Source organism: Rana temporaria, chromosome 1 (genome assembly GCF_905171775.1).
Source record: "Rana temporaria chromosome 1, aRanTem1.1, whole genome shotgun sequence".
Lineage (NCBI taxonomy): Eukaryota > Metazoa > Chordata > Amphibia > Anura > Ranidae > Rana > Rana temporaria.
The window spans coordinates 641,780,538-641,802,977 of NC_053489.1; the positions used below are offsets into that span (position 1 = coordinate 641,780,538).

At 43.4% G+C, this 22,440-nt stretch overlaps 1 long non-coding RNA gene across 1 annotated transcript; it reads right to left on the reverse strand.

Moving 5' to 3' along the window:
* Positions 1 to 6,867: 6,867 nt before the first annotated feature.
* Positions 6,868 to 19,858, reverse strand: LOC120925051. The gene is made up of 3 exons (XR_005746531.1): positions 19,757 to 19,858; positions 13,236 to 13,296; positions 6,868 to 7,326 (listed from the first exon to the last, which is right to left on the reverse strand). It is a non-coding gene; the product is annotated as an uncharacterized LOC120925051 (long non-coding RNA).
* Between the last annotated feature and the right edge of the window lie 2,582 nt (positions 19,859 to 22,440).

Genomic DNA, 22,440 nt, shown 5'->3' on the forward strand with positions numbered 1-22,440 from the left:
GTCGGGTGAGAGAGCACATGCTCAGCTTGAAACTCTCCCTTTAGACAGTTAACCTAGTGCCACCCCACAGGCCAGAGACACGTGTAGGGCCTTCAGCTGAGGTTGAGAGGCCCTTTCACTGTTCATAGTTATTATACTGAAGTGACTGATGCTGGCTAGCGATCGGCTCACCAACATTGCTGTTCAGGATACTTTGTTTAATCAATCTTCCCTTATTATTTACCACTTGTGGATTATAAATTCAACATGCACCACCCGGCCGCAATGTGACTTCAGCTGTTTGCGAAATCATATTGTGTTGTTGCATAACAATTATCCATTTAATGATTTAAACTTACGCTTGTTTCTCTTTGAGTTCATATAAAGTAAACTCATTCTTTTGATTTAAATATACTACTGTGTGAAGTGCATTTCTTATCTGGAGGGACTATCCATAATTCAGGTAATACTACTATTACATTGTCATTGAACACTGTATGCCTGTAATTGTGCCCCCCCCCCCAGCCCAGCAGGGGTCACAATACACCCTCCAGACTGCTAATGTGTCATGGGAGGGTTCGAGCTAGTTAAATAGGGGTGAGCCAAATCAAAAGAGTAGATCCCAAAAACAACCAGCGGCTCCTTCGAGGGTAGCGCTACACATGGGGTCACGCTTCATTTAAATGGATCACGCCCACTTCATTCCTACATTGAATTAGGCGGGCTTACGCCGGACAATTTACGTTACGCCGGCGCAACGTTGGGAGCGAGTGCTTTGTGAATACTGTTCTTGCCTCTCAATGTTACGTCGGCGTAGCGCATATGAGATGCGCTACGCCCACACAAATATACGCCGCTCTACATGAATCCGGGCCTATATATTATACACATAGCACACTATACACAGAGCGCACACTATATATTATACACAGAGCCTACACTATACACAGAGCGCACACTATACACAGAGCGCACACTATACACAGAGCGCACACAATACACAGGGAACACACTATACACAGAGAACACACTATACACAGAGAACACAATACACCGAGCGCACACTATACACAGAGCGCACACTATACACAGAGCGCACACTATACACAGAGCGCACACTATACACAGAGAACACTATACACAGAGCGCACACTTTACACAGAGAACACTATACACATTGTTATTGTTTAGGGTGGAGAGGCAGGAAGGGGGGTTATTGTTTAGGGTGGAGAGGCAGGAAGGGGGGTTATTGTTTAGGGTGGAGAGGCAGGAAGAGGGGTTATTGTTTAGGGTGGAGAGGCAGGAAGGGGGGTTATTGTTTAGGGTGGAGAGGCAGGAAGGGGGGTTATTGTTTAGGGTGGAGAGGCAGGAAGAGGGGTTATTGTTTAGGGTGGAGAGGCAGGAAGAGGGGTTATTGTTTAGGGTGGAGAGGCAGGAAGAGGGGTTATTGTTTAGGGTGGAGAGGCAGGAAGAGTGGTTATTGTTTAGGGTGGAGAGGCAAGAAGAGGGGTTATTGTTTAGGGTGGAGAGGCAGGAAGAGGGGTTATTACTGTCCCAATCAGTCAACCAATCAGATTGTTAGTAAGGGTATAAATGCCCTCAACCAATATGGCGGAATAACTACTTCCGGATGATGGCTTTTATATTAGCCGAAACGTTGAGGTAATATTGCGTCATCGTGTTACTTCCGCCCAACCAAATACACCCGGGAATCGTGCACCAGGACGCCAATACAGGGGCATATCCGTTCAGGGCCGATTACCCTTTATATAATCGCCTGCTACATACGCCGGGTGCCAGGACTATCAAGCACTCAGCAATTGAGCTGGTTCTCAAATTTTCAGACGGGAAAAATCCTACATATGTTTGGAATCATTGAACTTAATTTTTCTCGGCTCGTCGTAGTGTTGTACGTCACCGCGTTCTTGACGTTCGGAATTTCCGACAACATTTGTGTGACCGTGTGTATGCAACACAAATTTGAGCCAACATTCCGTCGGAAAAAAATCCACGGTTTTCTTGTCGGAAATTCCGATTTCCGACTTTCTTATTAACAATTCAAATCCATGACTGTAACCTGTAATAAATGCTTAATTGTAAAAAAAAAAAAAGATTACATAGAAACAAGTAAAAAAAAATGCAAAAAAGAATAATAATTAAAAGAAGGATTACAAGTCATTCCAATATTCAACTATTCACTTTATTTCTTGCTAATTCCCATAATCTTTTTTTCTCTTACAGCTGGGCAATTCATTTGCCAATCGCTGAATAATTCTCAATTTATATTTGGGCTCTCTCATCTATCCAGTTCATCTGGAATTATTTTGTAATTCTTTTCTACCACTTTTTAGTTACAAGGCTTTTTTCTTTTGAGCCTGCATTTGTGTCAATAAGTGTGTTAATCACACTTTTACATATTATCCTCTGATTGAGTATTGTTTATTTTCTTTTATTTCTAGATATATTTGTACCCGTAACTATTTCAGCGTCCCTTCATTTTTAAATTCTTTTTATTTTAATTGCCATTTCCTTCAGGTAGGTTTTCACCACTCATCAGTGTTGCCTTATATATTATATTCAGTATAATGATTTCTATTTTTATGATTATTGGTGAAGGGCTTTCCCTTAATGTGACTATTTGTATTATTTCTTAATAGCCACTGCTGGGGACCTTAGGATCCTACCTGTTTTCAGGTGATTTTCCGGATTGGTTCGCATAGGGAGCATTGGGTAGGTTTCAATCTTTTTCCTGCCCTACAGGGTTGTTTGTGCCACCATGCACTATATGGGGGGTTTCTGGGAGCATGGGGGGGTTTTCTTTGGACCTTACTGTGGTGCCTTGGCCTTTGCTGCTCTGCCATATTTCCCAGCCAAACAATATATGTTAAATATTGTCGAATAAACCTTGTACATGTATCTAATGGATTTGAATAAATTGATAAATAATCCTTTGTTTCATCCCTTCAGAGCCACTCACTGAGATGGTCATGTCATAAATCCCCTGATAAAGCCAAGTTTGGGCGAAACTAGTCGGGAAGACCTGACCGATGGCCTGTATCTCGTTGTTTTGCTCCCACGTTTCCATTGTACTGCCTATATGGTTTGAACCAAAAAACTTTTTTATCCTTCTGTAATCAATAAATCTTTTTTATTTAGCAATTGAGCTGGTTCTCAAATTTTCAGACGGGAAAAGTTCTTGTCGGAAATTCCAATCATCTGTACTAAATTCCGACGCACAAAAATCCATACATATCCATGACTGTAACCTGTAATAAATGGTTAATTGTAAAAAAAAGATTACATAGAAACAAGTAAAAAAAAAAATGCAAAAAAGAATTTGCCAAATTATTACAGAATCTATTTTAAAGAAGGATTACAAGTATATGAAGCTAAATCATAGTAAAAAAAAAAAAATTCTTTTTCTTGTTTAGTTCCTGATTTCCGGGACTGAAGAAAAACAATTGTTTCCTAAGGAAAAGGTCACTTGAGGACTTTTAATAAATGCAATTCCAATTAAAAATCATTGAAAACAGAGCTGAAAATTTTTATATCTCAGGTTAGCCTGGCTGTTGGCCCTTGAAGCAGTACAGCAGAACATCTCCAGTTGGCCTCATCTTGGTTCTCCATCTCTGCCCCAGACTGACAGAGTGCAGTACGGGAGGATGCTAGGTGCAATAGCAATGGGGGAATAGAGGATCCCATTTTGCCACAGCCAGGCTGTTTCCCCCCCGCTGCCAGAGGAAAGAACCTTTGTGGGGCAAACGAGGACCGCAACCTAGTATTAGCACACAGCTGAATCCATCTCCACCATCAGGAGCTCTGGTGAAAACTGGTAAGTACTTAGTATATGTGAAAATATTGCGCAAACTTGTAAGGAAGTGAAAAAGGTGGGCAGCCAACACACAAAAAGTATTTGTAAAGATAATATGTAGAGAAAAGTGTAGCGCCAATATAACTCAGCTCCACTTAGGTGAGAGCCCAAAAGGAGAGAGATAATGTAAAATTGGAAATAATCCAAATGTGTACTTAACACCGTGAAGTGTGGTGACAATTATGTGTAATTGAGTATTTTGTGATATCCCAAAATAAAAAAACTTATAAGCTGGGAATATACACCTACAAGACAGAAAAATCTGTGAGACAAGTGTTCCTGTGTGAATATTGATGTGAATCCCAGAGAAATATATCCACAAAATATATCCACAAAATATATCCACGAAATATATCCACAAAATATATCCACAGATAATGCAGGTGATGGCGGTATGACCTGTGTACACAGGTCATACCGCCATCACCTGCATTATCTGTGGATATATTTTCTGTCCTGTTCATTGGATTGGAAAGTTTTTTGTTTGCTGCATGTTTTTTTTGGATTTTTTGGATTTATTTGATTTTCTGTTGGATTTCTGATTTTTACTGCTGAACACTTTTTTTGAAAATCCTGTTCAAAGTGTTGTTTTTATCCAGAGTGTTCACCTTTCAAGTGACACAAGTTTAAAGTTTTTCATTAAAACTGTAACTTTTTTACACTATGTGGAGCCTTTCTCCTTTTTTTGTTTTTTCACATACTCTGTTGTGATCAACTATTGACTCCACCACCTGCCTTTTTTGGAGAACACCTGCATCCTTTTGACTGTGAGTATAATCTTGCACCAACCACTATCCGGAGACTACATAAGGTTGGAGAGGCCTTGAGAGAACAACATCGCAAGGGTAACCAGAGAGGGCAATCGGCCCATACAAACTTTGGAGACCCACCCATCGTACGATGAGCAGTGGGTCATCGTGTTCTGGTAAGAGTACCCAGTTATTCTTTTTTTCTCTCGCAAAAGTCTGATTGGAGTGTGTTGCTGAGGATATACATCGCATCTATACAATCAAAAGGATCTCATATATGTATTATTCCGAACAGGGGAACGGACTATATATAATCTATGTGGATTTAACATCATCCCAAATGATTTAAGATGTTTTCCTAAAAGGACTTGTTTTGAACCCATAGCTTACCTGCCCTTGCAGGTTAATTGCTTTAGTGTGTGTCTATTGAACGCATTGATACCTCTCTTTAAAGTTCCTAACAGGACTTAACTGGCAACAGGTGTATGTTGATCCTCTGGTAAGTACTTAGACTCTGCACCTCAGGTGAGCCTTTGTCATCTGATAGGGTGACTGCCTGTGAACCTATCTTGCTGGTCGATGGTGGTCCGTGACTGCTGGAGGGGTGAATGCAGACCTGGGGTGGTTTGTTTGTCACCCCCCAAAAAATGTTTCGCACCAGCCGCCACTGACCAGCAACCTATTTAAGAGGGTGTAATATTATTAATATTATTGTTACTTCAACACTGCCAGGTACCACAGAAAGAGATCACCAGGAGTAGGGTGGCCAGACATCCTCGGTTTCTGGGGACAGTCCCCGTATTGAGGACACTGTCCCCGGACCAAATCTGTCCCCCGGATTGGATTTGAACAGGGGCTCAGGCAATTTCAAGGACCTTCAGTGCAGAATTAATTTTAAAAAATCTGAATTACACACCCCAGCACCGCAGCTCCTACTAGCTTAGGGGGGTGTATTTTTTCCATTATCTGTGCCCCTTTCTGATGATCATGTGCTGGTCGGAGTGGAGGGAATATTTAGTCAGTTTCGGGTGCATGCCCATCCAGCTCCGCTCACATGTTCTTCTGCCTTGGCTCAAGTCCCAGCCAGCCACCTGCCTATCTCCTTGCCTTTCCTCCGCTCCCCACCCAGTAGTAGCCGGGACCCGGAGAGTAATGCAGCGTACATACGACCGTTTTTCGGGTTCTAAAAAATTAAGTTTTAAGGGTCTAGAAAAAAAAAAACTATGTTTTTTTCAACTCGATCATTAAAACGGCCTTGCCTATACACGATCGAAAAAATGCTCTAGCAAAGCGCAGTGACGTACAACAAGTACGACGGCACTATAAAGGGGAAGTTCCTTTCGCCTTTGGGCTGCTTTAGCTGATTTTGTGTTAGTAAAAGACGATTTGCGCTTTTCAGTCTGTTACTGCGTGATGAATGTGCTTACTCCATTATGAATGGTAGTTTTACCAGAACGAGCGCTCCCGTCTCATAACTTGCTTCTGAGCATGCGCAGGTTTTTCACGTCGTTAAAGCCCACACACGATCATTTTTTACAACCTTAAAAACGACAATGTTAAAAATGTCATGAAAAAATAGAGCATGTTCGAAACATACCTCACCCCCGGGGACCCCTTCCACCAAAATTCTGGATATAAATGACTCTCTAATTGCAATGCCTAAAGGTTTATTATGGTCGCTGAGGGTAGTGGTTATACAGTGAGATTAGGTGATTGGCTAGTTTCTATGTACTTACTGATGAAAGGTTTGTTCTAAACCTTCTTGTCTCATAAAGTGGTAGCTCACATAGTACAGACCTGGCAGATAAAATAAAAATACAGAGAAAATACAGTTTCAAAAGTATGCCTTTCTTTAATTTGGAGTTGGAGGCGATACGTTGGGGTCATGGTCTCCAGTATAGCTTCACTTCTCTGTATGGTCCAGGGATCACCTTCCATTTCATTCTAGATAGATAACTGTAAGATGAAGATCCTTAAGCCGCGTACACACGATCGGTTTATCCGATGAGAACGGTCTGATGGACCGTTTTCATCGGTTAACCGATGAAGCTGACTGATGGTCAGTCGTGCCTACACACCATCGTGTCAGAACCAATCGTGTCAGAACGCGGTGACGTAAAACACACGACGTGCTGAAAAAAACGAAGCATGCGTCGACTTGATTCTGAGAATGCGTGGATTTTTAACCGATGGTTGTGCATACTAACGATCGTTTTTTTTTTCTATTGGTTAGGATGGACAAATAACCGACGGCGCCCACACACGATCGGTTTGGACCGATGAAAACGGTCCATCAGACCGCTCTCATCGGTTTAACCGATTGTGTGTACGCGGCCTTAGATTTAGGAAGTATATACAGATTTCATGCATACTAATACACACATGCAGAAGGTTTTTGTACTGCTCCGTATCACTGTGTGCTCGGATGTTCTATGGGCTGGTGGCAGTAATAGTCACCGTCATCCAGCATTTCAGAGTTGAACATTTTAAGAACGACATCAGGTATAGATACAGTCCTACTGAATCGGTCTGGAACCCCGGTATTTTGGCGATAGGCATGATATATAATTGGAGATGGAGATTGTTCCGGTTTCTGATGGTTCCAGGCTACGGCATGGGACTTCAGATTTGCATCATTTACAGCTTTACAGGAGAGGGAGATTGTCTCTTTTGGTGATGTAGAGATGACATTTGGAGTCTTAGCCATTCTAATATGTCCAGGGGATCCTAAAAAATAAACCCATTATATTATTTGATTTACCTGACAAATAATAAATACAGACATAACGGAGGTAAATACTTCTATTACTGAGTCAGTTCAAGTTTTATATCATTTCACAATACCGCCTATGTAAAGAGAAAACCTACAGATCAGATACAATATAGTTTTCTTTTGGTGGTATTTGATCACTGCTGTGGTTTTTATTTTTATTTAAAAAAAAAAAGACCAACAATTTTGAAAAAAAAAAACACAATATTTTTTACTTTCTGCTATAATACACACCCAATAAAAAAAATCGAATTTCTTCATCAGTTTAGGCCAATTTGAATTGGTTTCATATTGAATTGCTACATATTTTTGGTAAAAACAAAAATCCCATTAAGCGTATATTGACTGGTTTTCACAAAATTTATAGCGTCTACAAACTATGGGATATTTTTATGTATTTATTTTACTCATAATGGCGGCGATTTATAGCGGAACTGCAAAATTGCGGTGAGCAGTCAGGACACTGACCCTTTTTGGGGGACCAGTGACACTAATACAGTGATCAGTGCTAAGAAAACATGCACTGACACTGTACTAATGACACTGGCAGGGAAGGGGTTAACATCAGGGACGATCAAAGGTTTAAATGTGTGCCTGACCATTGCTTTACTACTGTGGGGGAGGTGCTTATACTAGGAGAAGGCATGGATTGGTGCCTCTGCTTAGCTGAGACACAGGATCCATTTCTTCTGTAGTGACAGAGCGGCAATCTGCCTTGTTTACATACCACCGTTCTGCCTCTGTACCGAACAGACGCTGTACCCAAACAAAATTGATGGCCTTTGTAAAGGGTCATTGCTACAAAACTTTTTGCTGAGGGGGAAACCACTGAGGTTCTGCAAGCAAGATTGTGCAGGAGGAAGCAGAGATGTGTATATAGACTGTAAATATCTAAGTTGTCCCTGAAGAGTTCTAAAGTCAAGTGGGTATCCCATATATTTCCTCATCCCTATCCAAGTTCTATTCCCTCAATAAAAACACAAAAAAAACTAAGCGCTGGACTGTTCACTGACTCTAAGGCCTCATACAGACGGACGGACTGTCCGCTGAAAACAGTCCGCCGGACCGTTTTCAGCGGACATGTCCGCCCGGAGATTTCTGTCTTATGGTTGTACACACCATCAGACAGAAATCCGCGCGTACACGATACGTGGTGACGTGGCCACGCCGTCGCCGCGACGTTGACACGGCGACGTGCGCGGCCCTGGAAGTTTAATGCTTCCACGCATGCGTCGAATCACTTCGACGCATGCGAGGTATGGCGGCCGAGAAACACACCATCAGACCAAAATCCCCGCGGACAGAAAACGCAGTGACGTGGCGGCGACGATGATGCGGCGACGTGCGTGAACCAGGAAGTTCAATGCTTCCACGCATGCGTCAAATCACTTCGACGCATGCGGGGGATTTCGGTCCGATGGTTAGGTGTACTAACCATCGGACATGTCCGACGGACAGGTTTCCACCGGACAAGTTTCTTAGCATGCTAAGAAACTTTTGTCCGCTGGAAACCTGTCCGCTAGGCCGGAAAACTGTCCGGTAGGCCCTACACACGGTCGGACATGTCCGCGGAAACTTATCCGCGGACCAGTTTCAGCGGACATGTCCGGTCGTGTGTACGAGGCCTGAGCGTGCCTGTGAAATTTGGTGTGCCTGGCTATGCAGGTTGGGGGGGATCCCATTTCACCAGCGGCTCCTACTGGGGATGCGCTACATTAACCACTTCAGTCCTGGAAGATTTTCGCCCTTAATGACTAGGCCATTTTTTACTGCGTCGCTTTAACTGACAATTGCGTCGCTTTAACTCCCTCCAGCTGCTTGCTCGGCTCAGACTGCCTCCTCCTCCCCTTATATCTACCTTACGTTCTCTCATTTCTCCAGCACAGACTGCCATCCACTGGCTCTCTATTCCTGGCTCTCCCACTCACATGCAAATTACTGTCACCTCCGATCCCATCACTCACCTCAGCTACACTGAGCTCAGACTCAGCACTGCCAGCTCCATGCCCATCCACCTCATCAGTGATCCACTCCCCGCCTCACATCACAGGGTCACAGGTCCCAGTCAGTCACTCTCCGCAACACAGTGAGCCAGCTGGAAAACTCCTAAAGCACCTCAAAGACTTTTTTTTAGCGTCCTGCCAGTGCACCGCTCCAGTGTGAAAGCCTGAGGGAGTGACAGGAGAGGCGCTGTACAGGCGCTTTGCAGGCGCTATTTTTAGCACTATAGCATCTCAGTGTGAAAGTAGCCTTAGTGTCACTTTAACCACTTGCTTACTGGGCACTTCAACCCCCCTCCTACCCAGACCAATTTTCAGCTTTCAGCGCTCTCACTCTTTGAATGACAATTGCGTGGTCAAATGAAATTTTTATCATTTTTTTCCCACAAGTTGAGATTTCTTTTGGTGGTATTTGATCACCTCTGCGGTTTTTATGTTTTTTAAAAAAAAAAAAAAAAAAGACCGAACTTAAAAAATAAATAATACAAAACCATTTTATGTTTTGTTATAAAATGTTGCAAACAGGTATTTTTTCTCCTTCATTGATGTATGCTGATGAGGCTGCACTGATGGGCACTAATGGGCACCGATAAGGCGGTACTGGTGGGCACTGATAGGCGGCACTGGTGGGCCCTGATAGGCGGTAATGGTGAGCACTGAGTGGTGACACTGAGAGGTGGCACTGATGGGTGGCACTGAAGAGCATTCATAGGTGGCACTGGTGGGTACTAATTAGGGTTGTCCTGATACCACTTTTTTAGGACTGAGTACAAGTACCGATACTTTTTTTATGTACTCGCCGATACTGAATACCGATACTTTTTTTTAAATGTGTCCCCAAATGCAGCCATGTCCCCCACATATGCAGCCATGTCCCCAAACATATCCAGCCATGTCCCCAAACATATGCAGCCATGTCCCCCATATACGCAGCCATGTCCCCAAACATATTGCAGCCATGTCCCCCACATATCCAGCCATGTCCCCCCATATGCAGCCATGTCCCCAAACATGCAGCCACGTCCCCCACATATGCAGCCATGTCCCCAACATATGCAGCCATGTCCCCAAACATATCCAGCCATGTCCCCCATATACGCAGCCATGTCCCCAACATATGCAGCCATGTCCCCAACATATGCAGCCATGTCCCCAACATATGCAGCCATGTCCCCAACATATGCAGCCATGTCCCCAACATATGCAGCCATGTCCCCCACATATGCAGCCATGTCCCCAAACATATCCAGCCATGTCCCCAAACATATCCAGCCATGTCCCCAAACATATGCAGCCATGTCCCCAAACATATCCAGCCATGTCCCCAAACATATCCAGCCATGTCCCCCACATATGCAGCCATGTCCCCAAACATATCCAGCCATGTCCCCAAACATATGCAGCCATGTCCCCCACATATGCAGCCATGTCCCCAAACATATCCAGCCATGTCCCCAACATATGCAGCCATGTCCCCAAACATATCCAGCCATGTCCCCCACATATCCAGCCATGTCCCCCATATACGCAGCCATGTCCCCAAACATATCCAACCATGTCCCCCCACATGCAGCCATGTCCCCCACATATGCAGCCATGTCCCCAACATATGCAGCCATGTCCCCAAAAATATCCAGCCATGTCCCCCCACATGCAGCCATGTCCCCAACATATGCAGCCATGTCCCCAACATATGCAGCCATGTCCCCAACATATGCAGCCATGTCCCCAACATATGCAGCCATGTCCCCAACATATGCAGCCATGTCCCCCACATATGCAGCCATGTCCCCAAACATATCCAGCCATGTCCCCAAACATATGCAGCCATGTCCCCAAACATATGCAGCCATGTCCCCAAACATATCCAGCCATGTCCCCAAACATATCCAGCCATGTCCCCCACATATGCAGCCATGTCCCCAAACATATCCAGCCATGTCCCCAAACATATGCAGCCATGTCCCCCACATATGCAGCCATGTCCCCAAACATATCCAGCCATGTCCCCAACATATGCAGCCATGTCCCCAAACATATCCAACCATGTCCCCCACATATCCAACCATGTCCCCCACATATCCAGCCATGTCCCCCACATATGCAGCCATGTCCCCAAACATATCCAGCCATGTCCCCCCACATGCAGCCATGTCCCCCACATATGCAGCCATGTCCCCAACATATGCAGCCATGTCCCCAAAAATATCCAGCCATGTCCCCCCACATGCAGCCATGTCCCCCCACATGCAGCCATGTCTCCCACATATGCAGCCATGTCTCCCACATATGCAGCCATGTCTCCCACATATGCAGCCATGTCCCCAACATATGCAGCCATGTCTGTAAACCTACTGTAAATTCTATTTTGGCATCAGGGATATTAGCGGGAGTACGAGTACTCCCGCTAATACTCGGTATCGGTCCCGATACCGATACTGGTATCGGGACAACCCTAGTACTGATAATTGGCACTGATAGGTGGCAGTGATGGGCACGGATGTCCCCCACATATCCAGCCATGTCCCCAAACATATCCAGCCATGTCCCCAAACATATCCAGCCATGTCCCCAAACATATCCAGCCATGTCCCCAAACATATCCAGCCATGTCCCCAAACATATGCAGCCATGTCCCCAAACATATGCAGCCATGTCCCCCACATATGCAGCCATGTCCCCCACATATGCAGCCATGTCCCCCACATATGCAGCCATGTATCCAACATATGCAGCCATGTCCCCAAACATATCCAGCCATGTCCCCCATATACGCAGCCATGTCCCCAAACATATTGCAGCCATGTCCCCCAGATATCCAGCCATGTCCCCCACATGCAGCCATGTCCCCCCCATATCCAGCCATGTCCCCCCCATATCCAGCCATGTCCCCCGTACCTACTGTAAATTCTATTTTGGCATCGGGGGTATTAGCGGGAGTACTCGTACTCCCGCTAATACTCGGTATCGGTCCCGATATTGATACTGGTATCGGTATCGGGACAACCCTAGTACTGATAATTGGCACTGATAGGTGCCAGTGATGGGCACTGATAGGTGGCAGTGATGTGCACTGATAGGTGATACTGAAAGACAGCACTGCTAGGTGACACTGATGAGGCACTGACTGGCACCACTGGTGGGCATTGATAGGTGGCAGTGATGGGCACTGACAGGTGGCACTGGTGGGCGGTACTGGTGGGCACTAATGAGGCTGATGTGCTTCTTCCACTGGGGACCGATTTCCCTTACACAGGAGACGTGATCGTCTTTTTTTTCTCCTCACGCTGTCAGTGTGAGGAGAAAAGAAAAATATTACAGAGCTTTGTTTACATCACGTGATCAGCTGTCATTGGCTGACAGCTGATCATTTGGTAAGGGGCCTGGACCAGCCCCTTACTCAGGTATGTGATCACCCGAGTCTCACCGCCTCGGGGGACGTCTATTGACATCCTCCCAGCACGGGCCCCTAGTGGTTAAGAATACCAGCCCACAATTGTTCATGTGGTTACACTTTTCTATTTCTATTGATGCCAATGCATGCATATGTATTTCATTTATGCACTGACATTGCTTTCCCTAAACACAACCATTGGGTCTGCAGCCCAAAATGTATTCAGCTTTTTTTTATAAAATGGGATGTTTGAACAGCCCACAGTCACATCATTTCTCTTACACACATCAGCCCTTCTACATATGATCATAAATTCAGGCTAGTCCTGTTAAACACTAAACTTTTTTTCTAATTTTCCAAAATTGGACACAAATAAATATAAGTTTTAAAGGCACAGACCCATATATGCTTTAGTCTTTGCTTTTACATTTGACATTCCCTGCAACTAAATCATTTGGTTAGTAAGACATACCTAGAGAAACAAGCAGAAAAAGTAGGAAGAATCTCGCAGACATTCTCATTTTAATCTCCTCCTATGAAAATAAAAAATATAGCAGAAACCTCAAATTCAGTATAACATTATAAAATGACAGAGCAGACATGTGGGAGTAAAAATAAATAATCCATACCAGACCCTTTATCCGAGCACACAACCTGGCAGGCCGCAGGAAAAGAGGGGGGGCGAGAGAGCGCCCCCCCTTCCTGAACCATACCAGGCCACATGCCCTCAACATGGGGAGGATACTTTTGGGGTCCCCATGTTGATGGGGACAAGGGCCTCATCCCCTCAACCCTTGCCAGGTGGTTGTGGGGGTCTGCGGGCGGGGGGCTTATCGGAATCTGGAAGACCCCTAACAAAGTAGACCCCCAGATCCCGCCCCCCCTATGTGAATTGGGAAGGGGTACATTGTACCCCTACCATTTCACAAAGCAAGTGTAAAAATGAATTAAAAAAAACACACAGACACCGTAGGGGTAAGTCCTTTATTAAAAATAAAATAATAAAAATAAAAAAAAGATTCCAGCGGTGGTAATCCACTCTCGGCCTCCACTCCAACGCTGTCGGTATCCTGCGATGGATGCTCTCCTCTCCGGGGGCCAGCGATGGATGATCTTACTCCATCCAGGTCCAGGCTCCAGCGATGAGATGTCCAGAGCAGCGCATCCTGTTTCCACCGGCTACATAAGACCTGTCAGGCTGCGGCAACGATATTTCTGGGGTGTCTCCGGTGGAAACAGGATGAGCTACGCTGGACATCTCATCGCTGGAGCCTGGACCTGGATGGAGAGGAGATCATCCATCGCTGGAGCCCGGAGAGGAGAGCATCCATCGCAGGATACCAGCAGCGTTGGAGTGGAGACCGAGAGTGGATTACCACCTCTGGAATTTTTTATTTTTTTTTAATTAAGAACTTATCCCAACGGTGTCTGTGTGTTTTTTTTTTTACACTTTCTTTGTGAAATCATAGGGGTACAATGTACCCCTTTACCAATTCACATAGGGGGGCTGGGTACTGAGGGTCCCCTTTGTTAAAGGGGTCTTTCAGATTCCGATAAGCCCCCCGCCCGCAGACCCCCACAACCACCGGGGCAAGGGTTGTGGGGATGAGGCCCTTGTCCCCCATCAACATGGGGACATGGTGCTTTGAGGGGTCACAAACCCCCAAAGCATTCTTCCCATGTTGAGGGAATGTTGCCTGATAGGGTTCAGGAGGGGGGCTGCTCTCTCGTCCCCCCCTCTTTTCCTGCGGCCTGCCAGGTTGCATGCTCGGATAAAGGGTCTGGTATGTTTTTTGGGGGGGAACTCCACGCCATTTTTTTATTTTATTTTTTGGGGTGGAGTTCTCCTTAAAATCCATATCAGACCTGAAGGGTCTAGTATGGATATTTGGGGGGAACCCCACATAATTTTTTTTTAAATTTGACGCAGGCTTCCCCTTAATATCCATACCAGACCTGAAGGACCTGGTAATTGAATTTAGGGGCCCCCCACGCAATTTTTTTTTATCAATTACTTTCAATTACCTTTCTCTGTATTGCCGGGAGCCGACAATTCATTATAGCCACAAGTACTTTTAAATTACTTTTTTTCCTTCAGAAATTACATTTTGTGCAGGGACAGTTCTAAGCACGGGAAACAAGCGCTACTTTACAGGCATATTATACACACCCCCTAGGTACAACATTTAAAGGAATATTTCACTTTTATTGTTTCACTTTAAGCATTATTGAAATCACTGCTCCCGAAAAAACTGACGTTTTTAAAACTTTTTTTTGCATTGATACATGTACCCTGGGGCAGGACCCGGGTCCCCGAACACTTTTTATGACATTAACTTGCATATAAGCCTTTAAAATTAGCACTTTAGATTTCTCCCATAGACTTTTACAGGGTGTTCTGCGGCTTTTCGAATTTGCCGCGAACACCCCAAATAGTTCAGCAAACGGGCGAACAGGCAATGTTCGAGTCGAACAAGAAGCTCATCCCTATTTGTCCACAATGCTTATTTGTGTTTGGCAGTCCCTGTCATTCCGTTTTAGTGTTTGCCCATCATTTGGTGGTTTCAAGGAAGGCTTGCCATGCTTTGTGTATGAAGTCATTCCCATGGAGACTGTTGCTTTTGAAAAATGAATCAATGTGGCTGTTTTGGATACATAAGCTCTATATATATATATATATATATATTTTTTTTTTTTTCAGTGTAGCCTACACAAATACAATTAAGCTTGCCATGTGATTCTGGAAAGCAAATGCAAAAGGTATGGACGACGGAACAGCCGTCGGATTTTACGTCATTTACGTAAGTCATACGTGAATGGGGCTGGGCGTAGGTTATGTTCACGTCGTAGGCATTGAGCCGTCGTATCTTAGGGAGTAAATTTGACGTGATTCTGAGCATGTGCGCGCATGCGCCGTTCGTTCGGCCCTTCATTTGCATGGGGTCAAGCTTCATTTAAATGGATCACGCCCACTACCTTCCTACTTTGAATTAGGCGGGCTGGTGCCGGACAATTTACGTTACGCTGGCGCAACGTAGGGAGCGAGTGCTTTGTGAATACTGCTCTTGCCTCTCAGAGTTACGTCGGCGTAGCGCATATGAGATGCGCTACGCCGGCACAAAGATGCGCCGCTCTACGTGAATCCGGGCCATTGAGTTTGCTGTAAAATTACGCATTACTAAAACTTTGCTAAACTAAAAACTCAGTTTCTCTCATAAGCTGCTTTATTTCAGAAAACAATTGCTCTTCTATATTAAAATATACCGTTATCTCAGTACTGTCTTATGATGTGTGATCATAACAGACATGACAAAACCAACATCAAAATAAATTCCAATAATAAAATATTCACTTAAATAACATGCATATGACATGCATGTCCTACTTTACAAATGAATGTCATTAGTTGATTAGTAAGTACTGTGTAGTCCTCCTTTGTGTGGCTCAAAGTATTGGTGCTGATATATAAACGTGCCAAACATGTTATTCATATCCTAATTAATTCATGCAAATTGATTGATTAATGTGCAATCCTCATATTCCACCAACAAATGGAAGATGGAAGATTTTATTTTTTGCCACAAGTTTTTGGAAAATGCCCAAAACCATATTCTTTTTTAGACATAGTTGTCACTTTAATGAGATAAAGTATTTCTTACACATGGTATACATGGAATTACACATTTTGCTACTTCTCCCGAGTATAGGGATACCACATGTGTGAGACTTTTTGGCAGACTAGACACCTACAGGGGCCCAAAATCCAATGACCACCTTCAGGCTCTCAAGGGGAATCAATTTCCTGACTACCTATCATATTTTCGGAAGGCCCTAAAATGCCAAGACAGTAGAAATACTCCCAAATGACCACTTTTTGAAAAGTAGACATCCCAAAGTATTTGCTGAATGGCATGTTGAGTCTTTGGAAGATTTTATTTTTGCCACAAATTTTGGGGGAAAATTGCCAAAAAACAAACGTCTTTTCACACAAAGTTGTCACTTTAATGAGATATTTCTCAAACGTGTCATGGGTATATGTGGCATTACACCCCAAAACACATTCTGCTACTTCTACTAAGTATGGGGATACCACATGTGTAACACTTTATGGCCGCGTACAGGGGCCCAAAATCCAATGACCTCCTTCAGGCTTTTAAAGGGTGTAACTTGCACATATCATTTCCTGACTACCTATCATGGTTTCAGAGGTCCTGAAATGCCAGGATAGTACAAACACCCCCCAAATGACCCTTTTCTGGAAAGTAGACACTCCACGGTATTTGCTAAGGGTCATAGTGTGTATTTTGCAGATCTCATTTGCTGCCACAAGTTTTTGGAAAATGAAGAAAAAAAACAAAAAAAAATGTTTTATTTTATTTGTTCATATTTTAAAACGTTGTGACAAAAAAAGAGATCTGCAAAATACTCACCATGCCCCTTAGCAAATACCTTGGAGTGTCTTCTTTTCAAAAACAGTTTACTTTGGATGATAGCCAGCGCCTCTCTGCTCGCTGAAAACTGAGAAATAAGTGATCAGCAGTCTTTGGTTGATCATTTCTTGGTGTAGAGCTGGCAGGGGACAGCTTCAGCATTGGATTGATGCTGCAGCTATCTAGGTGTATGTTTATTTTTTGTAAACCCGCACTTCTCTTTTAGGAAATGACAAGGCTATTGCCGAATAAATAGGCCCATAGCATAAATGTAAAATGTGCTTTGGTCTATACGGAGTGTACAGGTGTCGGACAGGAAGTGGTTAAAGGGAATGCTATCACAAGGAGTAGGGGGGATTCTTAGCCTTGTTTAACCACCCTGGCGGTATGACTATGTCAGATTTTTGCATCTCAAAGCGGTACAATTGTTTTGCATAGAAATTTGGCGTTTTATATTGTAGGCCTGTAATTCTTAGTAATAACATACTTAAATCTGTCCAAACAAGAGTTTGGTAGACATCCTGGGTATGATAAAGTTTTAAACATAATCATAAATGATAATATAATAAATAACTATAAATAATAATAATAATAATAATAATAATAAAGTTAATTTCCCCACTATTCACTATCGCTCAATTCTGCAAGTGTTTTAATTTACTATCGCTGTTTTCTAGCTGGTCTAAAACTGCATTTTAACGTAAAGGGACCCTTTTTGGATGCCATGAACAATCTCAAGTTTCCAGGCAGAAAGAACGGTATATACTGTATAATATAAAAGTGCATGCAGGGCACTGGACAAAGCATTAGGGACAAAAGGGATGTGAAATGATTTCATACAGTAATGTAATCTGTAAGATTACAGTGTACTGTATGTGTTATGAATTTTGTGCTTTTTGATTTTGCCTCCGGGCTGCGCCCCCCTATGTGTTGCGTTGCTTTCAGGGAACAGAGCCGGGCACACAGAGGAATCGGACGGAGGACACAGCCCATAGACACAGTGGGGGGACATTGCAGGATCCTGGGGACAAGGTAAGTATACTGCACCAGGATCCTGAGATGCAATCCCGAGTGTGGCTCAGGGAACCGCTAATGGTACTGAGATTTAACCCCTAGCCACACTCGGGATTACCGCCAGGAGGGTTAAAGTATAAAGAGCAAAAAAATGTTGTTGAGTGGAGAGGGATTAGAACACCTCTCAGTTTCTTTTAATGCCTGTGCCACCATTAGGGAGATTCACCCACGTTATTTGTCCTATTTATCATTATTACTGAAGGTGAAAAAAAAAATAGGACAGAATAGGAATAAAGGGGAAATCTTCCAATGGGGAGATTAGTTCGGGTGATGAACTAATTTCTTCTCACTTTCTGTTTTGGCAATGAAACAGTAAATAAAGGAAAATCTCCCCAATGGGACACAGATGGCAAGAAAATTGACAGGAATTATGGGCCAGATCCACAAAGAGCCGGCGTAACATAAAAATTCCCATTTAAGTTACACTGCCTTAAAATTTCTACCTAAGTGCCCGATCCACAAAGCACTTACCTAGAAATTTTCGGCTGTGTAACTTAAATTCCGCCGGCGCAAGGCGTTCCTCTTCAAATGGGGGCGATTCCCATTTAAATTAGGCGCGCTCCCGCGCCGGCCGTACTGCGCATGCTCGTGACGTCATTTTCCCGACGTGCATAGCGCGAAATTACGTTACGCCGAGCTTTGTGGATCGCGCCGGGTCAATAAAGTTGTGTCGGGAAAAAAAAAAGATACGGCAAAAAAAAAAAAAAAAAAAAAACGCGTCGCTGGACAGAAGGGTCTGCTTTTACAAGGTGTAAACAGTTTACACTTTGTAAAAGCAGCCCTAATTTTACGATTGCAAACTAAAACTTACGGAGAAAAAACGAAGCTGAAAAGCTTCGTGGATCTCCGTAAGTGCTAATTTGCATACCCGAGGCGGCATTTCGACGCGAAATGCCCCCAGCGGCGGATGCGGTACTGCATCCTAAGATCCGGCAGTGTAAGTCCCTTACACATGTCGGATCTTCTGTCTATCTCTTGGAAACTGATTCTGTGGATCAGTTTCAAAGATAGAAACAGGGATACGACGGCATATCCCTTTTGAGGATCTGGCCCTATAACCCTCCCTTACTTTATCCAAATGAAGAAATAAAATCTGCCTTTAGTTCTCCGTTATGTTCTGATTCATTGTTAGTCCATAAATTACATAAAAAAATGTGATTAACTTGAGATGATGAGCAGTGTGACAGGGGAACTTATGAAAAGGAAAGTTCCCCTGCTATAAATAAAAGAGCAAACAAATTTATACCATTTAAAATGCTAGTCTTCTTTAAAGTCACACTGTATAAATCAGTATATGCATAATTTATAGAGATACTGCTAACATTTAAGTATGTAAAAGTTATCACACCTGTACAGAAACTGACATTTAAGTGAAAATAGGCAATGCATTAATGTAAGGTATGGTGGGCTTTTAGATTACTCTAATGCCCCATTTAGTGAATCATATATGAATGTATATAAATACAACAACAAATATGAAGGTACTTACCACTACTTTGTACTTTATGGATTACCAAAAGGTAGATTGTTTCAGTAAAAAATTCTGATTCTAGAAAGCAGCTGACTTGCAGGCTGTCAGATGATATAAAAGAACAACATCCTGATCTCAATACATGGTCTAAATGTAATCTCTCGTGGTTGGGAAAAATCAACTCAATTAAAATGACTCTGTTCCCAAGAATTTTATATTTATTTCGCTCCCTCCCTATCCCAATACGGAGAAATCACCTAAAATCTTTCCAAAGTAAAATACTCAAGTTCGTCTGGGGTACATCGGGATATCGTATACCGCAGGACATGCTTTTTCGTCATAGAAGCAAGGGGGGACTGGGACTACCAGACCTCCACAAATACTATATCTCGGCTAGATTAGCACAATTCTCCACTTTATACTCCAAATTCAATAAACCGGACTGGATCAATATTGAAAAGCAAGCTATTCCTGATACTCCCCTGGACTATCTCCTATGGTCCCCCATCAGAGCCCGTCCACCTATCCTCTCCCCAGTGCTATCTCAATCTTTTGCCTTATGGGATCGCCTAAGACATAATACCTGTCTAACATCATCTGCCCGTCCCTTAGCTCATATTTTCAACAACACTGATTTCCCACCAGGATTACGATCCTCAGAGTTTAAATGGTGGTTGGACAAGGGGCTATATCGGATAGGACAGTATTTTACCTCTAGTGGTCCCATCTCCCTAGACTACTGTATTCATACTCTAAAACTTCCTGATTCAGAGAGGGTCCACTTTAAACAAATTTCACAATTTCTACACAGCATCTGGAAGTCCAGACCCCTTCCCCCTAACTTCACCTCATATGAAATTTGGTGCGGACAAGCCATGGGGCGGGGAGGAGGTATCTCTGTGATCTACTCGGCCCTCACTCACCCAACGGTTAAAACATCTTATATGGAGGCTTGGGAGTTTGATTTTCAAAGCAACATTAGCTTGGAGACTTGGCACAAATTTTTCTTCAGATCATTTCGGGGTATTCAGGGAATCTCCTTAATGGAGGCAAATGTTTAAGGTTATCACCAGATGGTACCTTACTCCATCCAGATTGGCCACCATGTTCCCTAATGTTGATCCCCTTTGTTTTAGGGGGTGTCAGCTTCGGGGTACCATGGCCCACATTTGGTGGGAATGTCCTAGAATCCGCTCCTTTTGGAGAATCATTTTCAACATGATCTACAAAGTAACAGGGTACCGGATCCCTAAGACTCCCAATGTTGCCCTTCTGAATGCCCATATCACACAGCTCTCTAGATCCACACAAAAGTTGATCCACTTTATTTTACTTGGTACCAAAATTGCTGTTGCCAAAGCTTGGAAACAGCCCAGGCCGCTTATATCGGTAGTTAAACAAAAAATCTCTTGGATCATGGTTCAAGAAAAGTTATCCAGCATACTGTCTAACTCTTCCGAAGTTTTTCATGAGACCTGGGCTCCCTGGGCTGACTACGTTGGTATTCACCTCGCTCCTGTACCCGATTAATTTTGACTGAACCCTTTCGTTAAGCTAGGCATTATATTCCCTCCCCTCACCTTATCCCTTTCCCTTTTCTTCTTGTTCTTCTTTCCTGCTTTCTCTATCTCCTTTTATATCCCTATTGGGTAAAGTATTAATAATTACCTACTTCAGTGTTTATTATGGGGTTATGGTTCTCAGTTAATAAAAATATATATATATTTTTATTTGATATTCCCTCTGTTATTCTGAGGTTGCTTTATATGTCTTACCCGCATTAGTGAGAGTGGTGCGAGATTGGGACACAGCAGGATCCCAAGTGGGGTGTTGAGGGTTTGGGCTCCGGACTACCCTTAGGCCCGGTTTCTTCCCTACAGGGTTTAGATGCCACAAAACTGTTAGATATTTAATGTACCCTCATTGGACCTCTTTTCAGATAGTTCTAAGATTTATTTTATTTGACCGAGATTGGTCATTATTGTTTTCTTTGTAATTTTTTGACTTACTCGCAAAATGGTGTGAATCGCCCCTGAGGGCTCTTGTTACTTTGGATGTTTATGCAAGTGCTGTAACCCTATTGAAAATCTCAATAAAAATGTATTAAAATTAAAAGAACAACATCACACTTTACAATCAAATCCCTAATAATAATACTGTTAGAAGAACATAAACAGTTCTGCTTGGTATGATACAGTATGCCTGAGGGGTCTGTTGATACTGTATAATGTAAACTGTCACGTAGGCATACCGGGGCCGTGGCCCCTATCCAAAAGTGCTGGATTACATGTCTAGTACATCAAGTGCAGGAGAGCCGCTCTGCCACCGTACTCCTATGTCAGGCTGTCAGCAAGTGGTTAATGTAGATTTAATTTCATAATTAGAAGCACACATCTGCCATTCTCAAACCAATCATTACAATTCCCATTCATGTGAGCAACATGACCAGCCAATTACATAATTTTCTTTTTCTTTTTTTTACAAAGAAACCTTGAGGTACAGTTATAGTTGCAGGGAGATAAGATCACTACTGTACTGTCACCTTACTTAAGATATGAGTATACTTTTTTTTAGAGGAACCGATCCCACATATGATCTCTGAACTTCACCGCTTACTTAGCTTTGCGACCTCTACACGGAAACCCACTTTCGTTCGGGCCTGGGAGAGGGATTTGGAAACGGTTTTTACCCCCAGCCAACTG